The sequence below is a fragment of the Anopheles arabiensis genome (genome assembly GCF_016920715.1).
Source record: "Anopheles arabiensis isolate DONGOLA chromosome X unlocalized genomic scaffold, AaraD3 X_pericentromeric_contig0014, whole genome shotgun sequence".
Lineage (NCBI taxonomy): Eukaryota > Metazoa > Arthropoda > Insecta > Diptera > Culicidae > Anopheles > Anopheles arabiensis.
Genome location: NW_024412092.1, coordinates 157,501 through 170,000, shown reverse-complemented (window position 1 = coordinate 170,000; position 12,500 = coordinate 157,501).

Genomic DNA, 12,500 nt, shown 5'->3' with positions numbered 1-12,500 from the left:
TTCCTCTCGGAATGGGGGCGCCATAAGGCGAGAACACGCTGCTGCTCACATTGTAGCACGCGTGCAGCCCAGAACATCTAAGGGCATCACGGACCTGTTATCGCTCAATCTCATCTTGCTAAACACAAGTTGTCCCGCTAAGCAGGGCAAACTAAGTGACGGGCACCCGTGAGGACACCCGCCACTCTAACGTCAGGTGCGCCCGGAGGCACACTACTGACAGCGTTCTAGTTAGCTTGACTGAGTCGCGTTCGTTATCGGAATTAACCAGACAAATCATTCCACGAACTAAGAACGGCCATGCACCACTACCCTTAAGTTTGAGAAAGAGCTATCAATCTGTCTTACCTCAATAAGTTCGGACCTGGTAAGTTTTCCCGTGTTGAGTCAAATTAAGCCGCAAGCTCCACTTCTTTTTTTTTTTTTAATTCATTAGGTTTTCTTTATTGGTGTTATCTAAATTTTAACCCAGAAAACCCGCTCCTTCCGGCGGGGGGTTACCACTAACGGACTCCCCCCCGCCGGGAATTCCGCCCATTTGGGCCTTTCGTTTTATTTTATTCGTAATTAGTTCAACAACAACATTCCTTTCGTTAAAGGATTTGTTTCCCGCATTTGTTCATTAAACGTGTTCCGTAAGCCGTAGTCTTTGTCCCAATCCACGCAGGTTACTCCGTATCAAGACCGAGCTATATCAGCGCGCGAAGACGTTCGCCGAAGTGACGGCAGCTCGCTCGTCCTCCGTGAGGCCAGCTCTTCTTTCAGCAAGCTGGGAACTTGGCAGCTCGTCCCACGGGGAGACTGAGCCTCTACCTCCGCTTGCCGTTGCTCCAGCCGCCGTTGCCTCTCCCTATTCCGCCTGTTGATGCGACGCTGCTCAATCTCCGCCGCCGAAGATGGGGCTCTTCCGCGTCGCTGGCGACCCTGCGGAACGTCTCCCAGCTCTCCGTCCCGACGCCTTCTCCGGTACAGTTGTTGCACGTGGTTCCGACGAAGTCGCCGCATCTCCAACGTACGTGGGGAGGGAGGCAATCCCCGGCTGCGCGGGGGATTGTTGGCGCTGGACGGCTGGCCTCCTCCTCCTCGACCTCCCCTGTCGGCTCCACTGCGTCATTTGCCGCTGCGTCGTTGGCCGCTGCGCGTGCCATGATTGCCGGAACGACCTCGTTCTCGCCGAGCCGCTCCTGCCGACGCCGCTGCCGCATTCGCCGGGCGCTGCGGTTGCGCACCTCTCGTCGCCTCAGCAATCTCCGCTCTACCTCCGCCATGTCCTCGGGCGGGCTGGCTGCTGGATCTGGCTGAGCAGCCTCAGCGACTGCCAAGGTAAGCTGCTCCTGCCGCCAGTCCTCTTGCAGCACGGAGAGGATCCGCCGAGCCGCTTGCTGGATGCGGTCCCACGACTCCGCGCTCTCCAGCAGACGACTGCCGAGGTTGTCCTCGTCGACGCCGTGCAGTAACTCCACCCGAACATCTGCGAAGCGGGGACACTCGAAGAGTACGTGGGCCACCGACTCGACCGACCCTGCGCACCTGGGACAGTCCGGGGACGGAGCGAACCCGAACACGTGCAGGAATTCGTGGACGAAGGCGTGTCCACTCAATACCTGCGAGAGGTAGAAATCTACCTCTCCGTGCTTCCGTCCCGTCCACAGGCGCACGTCTGGCACTTGTCGGTGGGCCCAACGTAAGTAACGGCTGGTGTTATTCGCCGCCTCGTTGTCCCACTGTTGCTGCCACAGCTGCAGCGATGACTCCCTTTCCTCCTGGCGAATCGCCTCTCGACTGCTGTCCGGGCTTAACTGCAGTCGGTTGTAGCAGCGGGCGTCTTCCTTCACCAGGAGGTGGTATGGCAGTTCTCCGGCTAAAACCACCGCTACCTCGCAGCTCGTGGAGTGGAAGGCGCTCGTGATGCCCTGGGCCAAGGGCCGTTGCACGCGGTCCAGAATCCGCCTGCACCACTGCAGGTCCACGGCTTCCGCCCAGACGGGTGCGCCGTAGCGGATGATGGACGCGGCCACTGCGGCGAGCAGCTTCCGCTTGCTCACTTGGGGGCCGCTGTGGTTGCGCATGACGCCACGCAATGCTCGCACCACACGGAGGGCCTTGTCCGCGACCATCTCGACGTGTGGGCGCCACGACAGGTGGTCGTGTAGCATGACCCCCAAGTAGCGGATCGACCGCTTCGAGCGCACTTCCACTCCACAGATGTTCACAGGGATGTTTTTGTATCCGCTTCGCTTGCTCGACACCATCAGCAACTCCGTCTTCTCCGGCGCCAGGGAGAGTTTGTGCCGCACCATCCAGCTGTTGACCGCTGCCACCGCTTCCTCCGCAATCGCTGCTGCGTGCTCCGGTGTTGTCCCCGCTGCCAGGATCGCAAGATCATCGGCGAATCCCACGATGGAGGCGCCCTCAGGGAGCTCTACGGCTAGCACACCGTCGTACATGATGTTCCACAATGTGGGGCCCAATATAGACCCCTGTGGAACACCTGCCGATACTCGGCGGGTAACCGGCCCGTCCGCCGTGTCGTACGTGAGCTCCCTGTCGGCGAAGTAGTCCTGCAGTATGCGGCACAACTGCACGGGGACTCCTTTCGCCTGGAGCGCCTCGGCGATGCTCTGCCAGCTAGCCGTGTTGAACGCGTTACGGACGTCCAGGGCAACAACCATGAGGCAGCGCCGGTCACGGTTGTTCGTCCTGCCAAAGGACTTCGCCCTTCGTCCCGCGTCTACGACTTGCTGTATGGCCTGCAGAGTCGATCGCCCTCGCCGGAATCCGAACTGCTGCTCAGACAGTTGCGGACTCTCTGGATCCTCGATATATTCGTTGAGCCGGTTCAACAGCAGCCGCTCCAAAGCCTTGCCTGTGTTGTCAAGCAGGCAAATCGGGCGAAATGACGACGGCTCGCCCGGTGACTTGCCTGGCTTTGGCAGGAGCACCAGTCGCTGCTTTTTCCACGGCTGCGGAAAGCAGGACGTGTCCAGGCACTCCTGAAACACCCGGCGGAAGGGCTCCGGTTGCTGCCTGAGAGCAACCGTAAGGGCGGCGTTCGGTACTCCATCAAGCCCAGGAGCCTTCCGCGGGTGCATGCTGGCTGCTATATTCTCCAGCTCGGTCAGGCCGATCGATCGGAGCGGCGCCATGTTGCCAACTCGGAGATCAGGCCACTCTACCGGCGGATGAACCGGGAACAAGGCGTCGACAATTCGCCGCAGTTCTGCTGGATCGCGTTCCGGGGCTGAGCGGGCCGCCTGGAACCAGTGGAAGACCTTCCGGAAAAAGTTTCCGGTTTCATCCTCCCTGATCGACAGCAAGAACTGGTCGAACGCCTCGTTCTTACTCGAACGAATAGCCTTCCGAAGGCTCTCTCTGGCAGCTAAGAGTTCCGTTTGGAGCTGTTCGTTGGGCGGAATGGTCCTCATCGCCATTTGCTCCTTTCTGGAGAGTTCTTCGATCATCGTCTGGATCGCCGGAGTCCACCAGTAAGCTGGCCGACCTGTGTGGTCCTGCGCTGGGAAGACCCGCGACATCGTCTCGTCGCAGACGCTGGTCAGCGACTCGACCAAGCTTTCGACGCTGTTAGCTTGACGGGCGAACCCAGTCATGGCCAGCGCTTTCCCGAAAAGCTGGGAGTCAAACTGACTGGTCTTCCAGCGCGTACCGGCATTGCTTACGCGGGCCGGGCGCTGTCCACGCCGTGCTGCCCGATCCCTCGATGATGGTGGACTCACGCCAACCTCGTACCGGACGTAACGGTGATCACTGAGCGTTACCACGTCGGGAACGCGCCAGCCTCGGGCGCTGTGCTCGCGCGGGTCGAGACGGCTGATCACACTACTGGCGAACGTAACGTCCGGTCGGCTGGGCGGAAACCGAGTTGTGTCCGCTCGGTTCCCCTTGAACGTTGGCAGACAGTCTGCCTTGTTCAGTAGCACCAGCCCGAGGTTGTCCGCCAACTGGAGAAGCTCCAAGCCCTTCGGGCAAGTCCTGCTGCTTCCCCAGTCCAGGTGCATGGCGTTGAAATCGCCGGCCAGGAGAACCCGGCTGCACCCGCGGACGATCAGGTCGATCTTTTCCATAGTGCTTCGGAACTCTGGGACTCCTGTCTGCGGCGACACATAGCAGCTCACCACAGCGATTCCACCGACGTCGGCCGCAACCACACCGAGGGTCTGACGGTGCCTGATACGCTGTATCGGCAGCCGGTTGCCGTTGACGACGATGGCAACCGTCTTACTCTCGTCCGTTACCCAATTGCCGTTATTGCGCGGTACGCAATAGGGCTCGGACAAGAGCAGAACGTCAAGACCCTCGGTGGTCAACACATGCAACGCCAGGTCCTGGGCGTTCTCGCAATGGTTGGCGTTGAACTGCAGGACGTTCAACATTGTGGTTGCGGGCCTGGGCACATGGGGGCGGCGATGCGGTGTGGGCCGCCACAAACGATGCACTTCGGATCGCAGGTGCATGATGCCGCGCGATGATCCGTGGCTCCGCATCGCAGGCATAGGCCGGAACGATCCACGCCGGCGCAGTCTGCAGTGGTGTGTCCACGCTCCAAGCAGCGGAAACAGCGAACGGCGCTTCGCTGCTGTTTTGGCGCGCTGCGCACCAGGCACGCCGAGTATCCAACAAGGATACGTTTGTCCGCCAGAAGGTCAGCGTCCCTCCGTGGAAGTCGGACACGGGCACGCTGCGTCCCATCACGACGCTCCCACAAGGACGTGGTTGCTGCAACTACTGTGCGTTCCAGCGCCCGCTGCAGGCCACGTTCCACATCCTCTTTGTGGCCAACATGTCGATGCCGGTAATCATCACCTCGGCCATCTCCGTGATGATCCGGCCAGTGGCCAAATCACCGACCTCCTCCTGGATGCGCTGCAGCAGCACAGCGGCATCTGCATCCTTTTGAGTGTAAGGCGAAGGAAGTCGCGGGTCGTGCGGTAGCCCTGATGCACGTGCTTGTTCTCCTCCGCCAGGCGCTGATTCAGGCGGATCTTTTCGAAGAGCGCCTTGTAAGAGCAGCCCTCGGCCGGCTCAAAGATGAGCTGGTCCTGCCGAGGGCGTGCTGGACGTCGTCGCTCCTGGTGCAACTGCTCGCTACGCTGCGCCTGTACAGCAGTAGGCCGCTGCTGGTGTTGTTGCTGCTGCTGTTGTTGCTGCTGCCGACGCTGTTGCTGCTGCTGCGTGCCTGCGACCGCCTGTCGCTGTGGCTGGCGCTGCTGCTGCTGTTGTTGCTGCTGCGAGCCTGTGACCTGCTGTCGCTGTGGCTGCCGCTGCTGCTGCTGTTGTTGTTGTTGATGCTGCTGCTGGTTTTCCTGCTGCTGCTGCTGCTGAGGGGGCTGCCGGGGTTTCCCCTTAGCCATGCCGCGATATTTGCGGCGGACGACCTCAGCGAAGCTGGGCTGCTCCACTTGCCGGATGTCTTCTCCCGTTGGCACCTGGTAGGCCGGGAGCGTAACCGCCGTTGTCACTGACGGACCAGGTTGTGCTTGCTGCTGTTGCCCGCGTTGCCAGCAGAGCTCCTGGCGCAATTGCTTCCCTAGATCGCGGATCTCGGCCAGCAATGCATCTCTCTCCTTCTTTGCGTCCGCTTCGGCGGAAAGCCTGGCCTGCTGCGACTCCGCAAGCTGCTTCTGCAATCCCTCAACAGTGGCCTGGAGACCTGCTACCGTCTTCATCAGTTCCGCCTTCTCCGCCTTCTCCGCCTGCAACATCAGGTGCAGACGAACCTCATTTTCCTCGTTCAAACGTGCAGCCAGGGGTGTACGTCCAGTGTCAATTTTGGCTGACACTGCGGTTTTCTTCTGAACCGCACCCATGCCGCAATCGACGGATGGCTGCCGAGGCCTCAAACTGCGATTTGAGAGTTCCATCTTCGTGGTAAACTCCCTTGTGGGTCAAGATAATCCTGGGGATCGATATGACCCCGTGGGGTCGAGATGACCCCAGGGATGCTGCGCCGCCCAGCTGCTGTGATTCTGGCCCCTGGAGGAGACGGGGAAGGGGGAGGGGGGAAAATAATTTTCCCGTGTTTTTTCACTCTAGTCAAGTCGCTCTACACCCCTCCACAGCTTCCCCGAATTTTTCAAATTTTTTCGAGCAGATTCGAAAAATTCGAGCAATTTTCGAGTTGCACGATCTGGTCGAATCGAGCAGATTCGAGCTCCCGAGGGCACTACCCACCTTCCCAGAATTTTCCGCACACTTTTTAAAAAATCGGGCAGTTTTCAAGCAGTAACGGTAAGTTCAAATTTTTGTCCCCTGGGAACTGCTCGCCGATAAAATATTTGTCGCCTGGGTATTGCTTGTCACTCAGATGTCATCACAAACTGTCAAAAATTTTTCACGATTTTCACTATTTTTTTATGGGATCGTATTGTTCGCATCGAAACTAACCCAACGGTGAAAACCGCACACAAATCCGACCAAAACTCGCGAAGTTATTAGCGATTTTCTATTAAACTCCTTTTCCGGAGACACGTGCTCCGGCGGTAGCACCCTGACACTTTTTACCACGTTGTTTTTCGGCGATTTACGTCCGTTTTTCGTCCGGTTTTTTGCATACACTCGATCACGGGCACGAACACTACCGTTTCCGGCCACTTCCGGCGCTCGTGGACCGGAATGTTATACGCACTCGCGACACACATATACTGTTGTTGTTGTTGTTGTTGTAATTCCTTACGCAAATTTTCCGCACCTTATTTTTCGCGAATTTTCGCCGGCAAACACTGTTTATCGGCTAAAAATTGTTAAACACCACCTGATTTATGGATTTCACCGCAAACCGTGTTGAAAAAGACTTATTTAACACATTTTTTAGCGAAAATAGTTCCCCATACAAAATGTATGGGGAATGTTTATCATATTTTTCCGCGTTTTTGCACCGATTTTCATGCGGTTTTCGTTCGTTGCACTTAAATTCACTCTTATGAACGATTTATACTCCAATTTGGGTCCCTCCAGGCAATTTTGCACAAAATTTCTATCTTCACCGCGGAGCAAAACACACCGTGACCGTACTGGGTGACTGCTCGAATCGCGCGCGCAAGCTCCACTTCTTGTGGTGCCCTTCCGTCAATTCCTTTAAGTTTCAACTTTGCAACCATACTTCCCCGGAACCCGATTTTGGTTTCCCGGAAGCTACTGAGAGCACCGAAGGTAGGTAGCGTCTCCCAATTGCTAATTGGCATCGTTTACGGTTAGAACTAGGGCGGTATCTAATCGCCTTCGATCCTCTAACTTTCGTTCTTGATTAATGAAAGCATCCTTGGCAAACGCTTTCGCTTCTGTGGGTCCTACGACGGTCTACGAATTTCACCTCTCGCGCCGTAATACCAATGCCCCCGACTACTTCTGTTAATCATTACCTCTTGGTCTATTACAAACCAACGAAACCACTCAGACCGAGGTCATGTTCCATTATTCCATGCAAAATTATTCTCGGCCAACGCCGGCCCCGGAGGACCGGACGCTTTGAACTAGCCTGCTTTGAGCACTCTAATTTGTTCAAGGTAAACGAGAGTTCCCGGGCACCATGAAGCTGGGTCGAACAAGACCTTGACCGACGAGGTCGCGGCGACAAGTCCTGACCCGTCACGGAGTAGAACGCCCAGGTACACCATTGTGAGTCGCAGCCGCGAGCGCGTACACGGACGGTCCCAACCGAGAGGCCGGGCGCCCGCGACGGACGCGAGTCTGGACGGGGTATCAACTTCGAACGTTTTAACCGCAACAACTTTAATATACGCTAGTGGAGCTGGAATTACCGCGGCTGCTGGCACCAGACTTGCCCTCCACTTGATCCTTGCAAAAGGATTTATGCTCAACTCATTCCAATTATGGACCATCGTTAGAGAGGTCCATATTGTTATTCTCGTCACTACCTCCCCGTGCCGGGATTGGGTAATTTACGCGCCTGCTGCCTTCCTTGGATGTGGTAGCCATTTCTCAGGCTCCCTCTCCGGAATCGAACCCTGATTCCCCGTTACCCGTCGCAACCATGGTAGTCCTCTACACTACCATCAATAGTTGATAGGGCAGACATTTGAAAGATCTGTCGTCAGTCGCAAGCGACCGTACGATCGGCATCCTTATCCAGATTTCAACTCAAAGCGCCCGGAGGCGATTGGTTTAACTAATAAGTGCACCAGTTCCGCCGACCCGGAGGCCAACAGTCCCGGCATAATGCATGTATTAGCTCTGGCTTTTCCACAGTTATCCAAGTAACTGTTTGGATGAGGATCTTGTAAATTATAGCTGTTATACTGAGCCTTATGCGGTTTCACTTTCTAGGAAGCTTGTACTTAGACATGCATGGCTTAACCTTTGAGACGAGCGTATATCACTGGTAGGATCAACCAGAATTCGAGTCAATTGCTTGAACACGAACTACACTCTTGATCACGCGAGGCGCAAGTCCCCGTGACCACCGAGATTTGTTCTGTGACGCCGGAGCGTCGTTGGCGCCACTCGATAGACTGCACAAGCAGACAACGTCGGATGCATTGCACATGGCTAGCGGATCTACTCTCTGCACTGCGTCGGGTGTTCCTACGTCTGTCTGGAGACATTGCTAGGCCAGTACGGCACTCTGCGCACTCTTGCTTGTCCTCTTCGAGCGACGGGCCTCTAAGCGGGGTTGTATTCCGGTACGACACATCGACTGGTACACATTGCACGCACTAACGATCTCTCTGCACTGAATGGAACTCATTCATAACCACCGTGACGGGAGACTTTGCTAGTACGCACGATACTCTGCGCATGTGCACATGTTTTACAACCCAACCAACTTAAGCACCTAGGGGAAGTTGTGATGCCATCTGAACACCCACCGACTGATGCATTGAACGGCTAAAGTTGACCTTCAATCCGAACTGGCACTTTGCGGCGTGGAGGCAGTTGCGCGACCACTCCTATCCCAAACCAACAAAGCATGGTGTATCCTAAGTGTTCGGTACAAGCACACCACGACGGGACACATTGAACGGTTCAGCGATCTCTCTGCACTAGTGGAAGAACTCCAACGTGATACGGGAGACATTGCTCTAAACCGAACGGCATCTCTGCGCGTTTACTTGACGCACCCCCAACTTGGTCAACTGTTGGACTTTTTCGTAATCACGGCGGGACACATTGAACGAGCTCTAACGGATCTCTGCACGCATGGAACATGGTGGCGGGAATCATTGCTAGAACCGAACGGCGCCTCTGCGCGATGTACAAAGCCCAACAGGAACCTCGTATCGGCTGCCGAGCCGGAGCTTGAACAACTTGGACTTTCACCTCTAATTTATATCAACTCACCACTCCCCGAGGGATCCGCAGAATTGCTTCTGGGTCCCGTATCGTTATTTGCGATTCGTGTTTGCATTACACTACATTGAACTATTCCAACTTGTTTATCCGCATGGCGAACATTTGCTGCATAGAACATTTAAGTTCCACTTCGCTCTCCCCTACGTGGGTCTGAGCTTCGCTCTCAGGAAAAAATATGCCACATTTGGTAGGGAGACCCGGTTTCATCACGCTTTGTGCCCTGCACCATATATACCCTCATAAATTTATTCATTGGATTAGATCCAAGGAACACCAGATCATGCACCACTACCCATAATAGCTCATCGAGCTTAGCGTGAATCCTTCGGGTTTCCCTAAGAAGTTCGATTGGTCTTGCAGAGTTTAAAGACAACGAAGCTTAGTTTCAAGCAATGGTTAATATACGCGTATTCAAAACCCTTAGCTGTTACAACTTTTTACTAGAAACCATCACGACGAAGTCTTTGGGTCCGTAGACCCGTGATGTACTGCTCCAGGAACGTTTTTATAGGGTGGAAGCTCAAAATCATAGGTTAAAATCATCGGCAGAGCCCACCAGACACCACTTTTGCTTCATTAGTTCGGACTATAGGCATACGACGATTTTTATCGCGGAGGGACGTATGACCCAAACGGGGGCTTAATGACCCACTGCCACTGCAAACCATGCTCCTACGACTAAATAGAGGTAAAAACTACGATTTGGTGCAATCTTCATGTTTGACCTCGTAGCAAGGTACCCTCCTATAGTAGGCAATGAGCAAATGATCATAATCCCAGGAGGGCAAAAATGGGAACCCGAAAGGAAAGCGCTGTTGGCGCGCCTAAGCTACTGGCCCGTAGAGTAAAAATGGTACCCCCAACAAAGTTGTCGATTGACATTCTGATTGCACTTTTTATCATCTAGGGTGCGTTCCTTACACGTTTTGAGGGGTTTTAGCGAAAAACATGTTTTGAGCCACACGAGCTCTCCGGCCCGCTCGGTGCACATTTTTGAAAAAAGCTAGGGAGCTGCCCCTAGGTTCGGGGTGTCACAAAATATTGAAAAGTGGTCAAAAAACCGCTATCCAGAATCGGATGTAGAATCATTAGACGAACTTAAAATTGTTCTACGACCAATGTCTGCGACGTTTAGTATTCAAGATATGGCCCGCCCTAGGTCTGACCTGGCATTTTCGTGAAAATTTAAAGCATGGCCATAGGGACGGGTAAAATAGCTATTTTGAAGCAAAAACCACCTCACTTTAAATGGCCATAACTTTTGAAAAACAAGAGCTAGGGTGCGTTCTCGACACGTTTTGAGGTGTTTTAGCGAAAAACATGTTTTGAGCCACACGAGCTCTCCGGCCCGTTCGGTGCACATTTTTGAAAAAAGCTAGGGAGCTGCCCCTAGGTTCGGGGTGTCACAAAATATTGAAAAGTGGTCAAAAAACCGCTATCCAGAATCGGATGTAGAATCATTAGACGAACTTAAAATTGTTCTACGACCAATGTCTGCGACGTTTAGTATTCAAGATATGGCCCGCCCTAAGTCTGACCTGGCATTTTCGTGAAAATTTAAAGCATGGCCATAGGGACGGGTAAAATAGCTATTTTGAAGCAAAAACCACCTCACTTTAAATGGCCATAACTTTTGAAAAACAAGAGCTAGGGTGCGTTCTCGACACGTTTTGAGGTGTTTTAGCGAAAAACATGTTTTGAGCCACACGAGCTCTCCGGCCCGATCGGTGCACATTTTTGAAAAAAGCTAGGGAGCTGCCCCTAGGTTCGGGGTGTCACAAAATATTGAAAAGTGGTCAAAAAACCGCTATCCAGAATCGGATGTAGAATCATTAGACGAACTTAAAATTGTTCTACAACCCCCCAGTCCGACGCCTCGTATTCGAGATATAGCACTTTGTAGGTCTGACCGAGCAATTTTGTACTGAAATGTATGGCGGACATGTTATTCATTAAACAACATTAACTTGCATCGTGCCCTACTTCATCGGCACAGCTACTATCGACTATCTATTGTTGAAATGGATTGAGTTTGACCATTTTAGCTCTTTTCTTATGCCGTGCACCAACAGTGTGTACCGATCAGGGAAAGTACACTACGTACGCGTTCATGGATGTATATGTTGGTACAAGTTGCCGGTCGGAATAGCAGTGCACCAAAACTGTGTACCGATCAGGAAAGTACAAGACGGAGGGCGCAGCCCGAGCGTACGCGTTCATAGATGTCCATGTTGGTACAACCTACATGTACGTACCTTGTTTTTGTATCAAAAGTTCCAATAAAGTGTTTGTATGCTTAAAATGCTTATCTCAACCGGTCACCTTTTGGCCTGCCCTTTTATAGACAGAAACCTAGAACGATACTCGCGATGTTTGTGTTTTTCCATTCGCCCGGGACGACGAAATGAGCTCTGTGCACATCGTGCAGAAAACTGTCTCCTCCTCGTATGTTTTTGTCCCTCCACGCATATAATCACCCACATTTGTGTTCAACACGGACGGCGCAGCCCGAGCGAACGCGTTAATGTTTATGTTTGTGCACACTAAAGTTACAATCCTAGGATTTGGTTATTGCGTCGCAGTGCCCGACCGTCGCGGACACCATTCTTGGACAAAAGTCCAAGTACGTAGAGTACATTCCCTAGGTATGTGCCCGTTCGTGACTTTCGTTGCGTGCTTACAGACACGCTTGGGTATGTTTACCATACAAGGTTTACTAGGAAAACCTGGGAAGGACGCTTGCCCTCCCGTTGCGGACACCATTCTTGGAAAGAAGTCCTGCTACGTAGCGTTCTTTAATGTACTTGATCAGTTTGTATTGCATTTGCTTTGTGCAATTGACTTTTGCTAATGCTCACTAAGGGGTGTTCGTTTGCGATGTGTATGATAAGCAACTGTCTATTCTAACCAGCAGTTAAATAACACTTTTCACCCAAATCATAGGAACGTAGAGTACTTTCCCTGATCGGTACACAATTTTGGTGCACCTCTAACTTCGCCAGCACTTTATCGTTACGTTTTGTGCACAACCTTGGGACATGGTGTAAGTTTCATCATTGTTATGTTTGATTCGGTTTATTATGATTGAAAAATACGCTACGTCCTAGAAATCTGAACTCGAATACTTTTGCCACGTTGCGCAAAAAGCTACTGAGCAACTCCTAGCCGTTTAC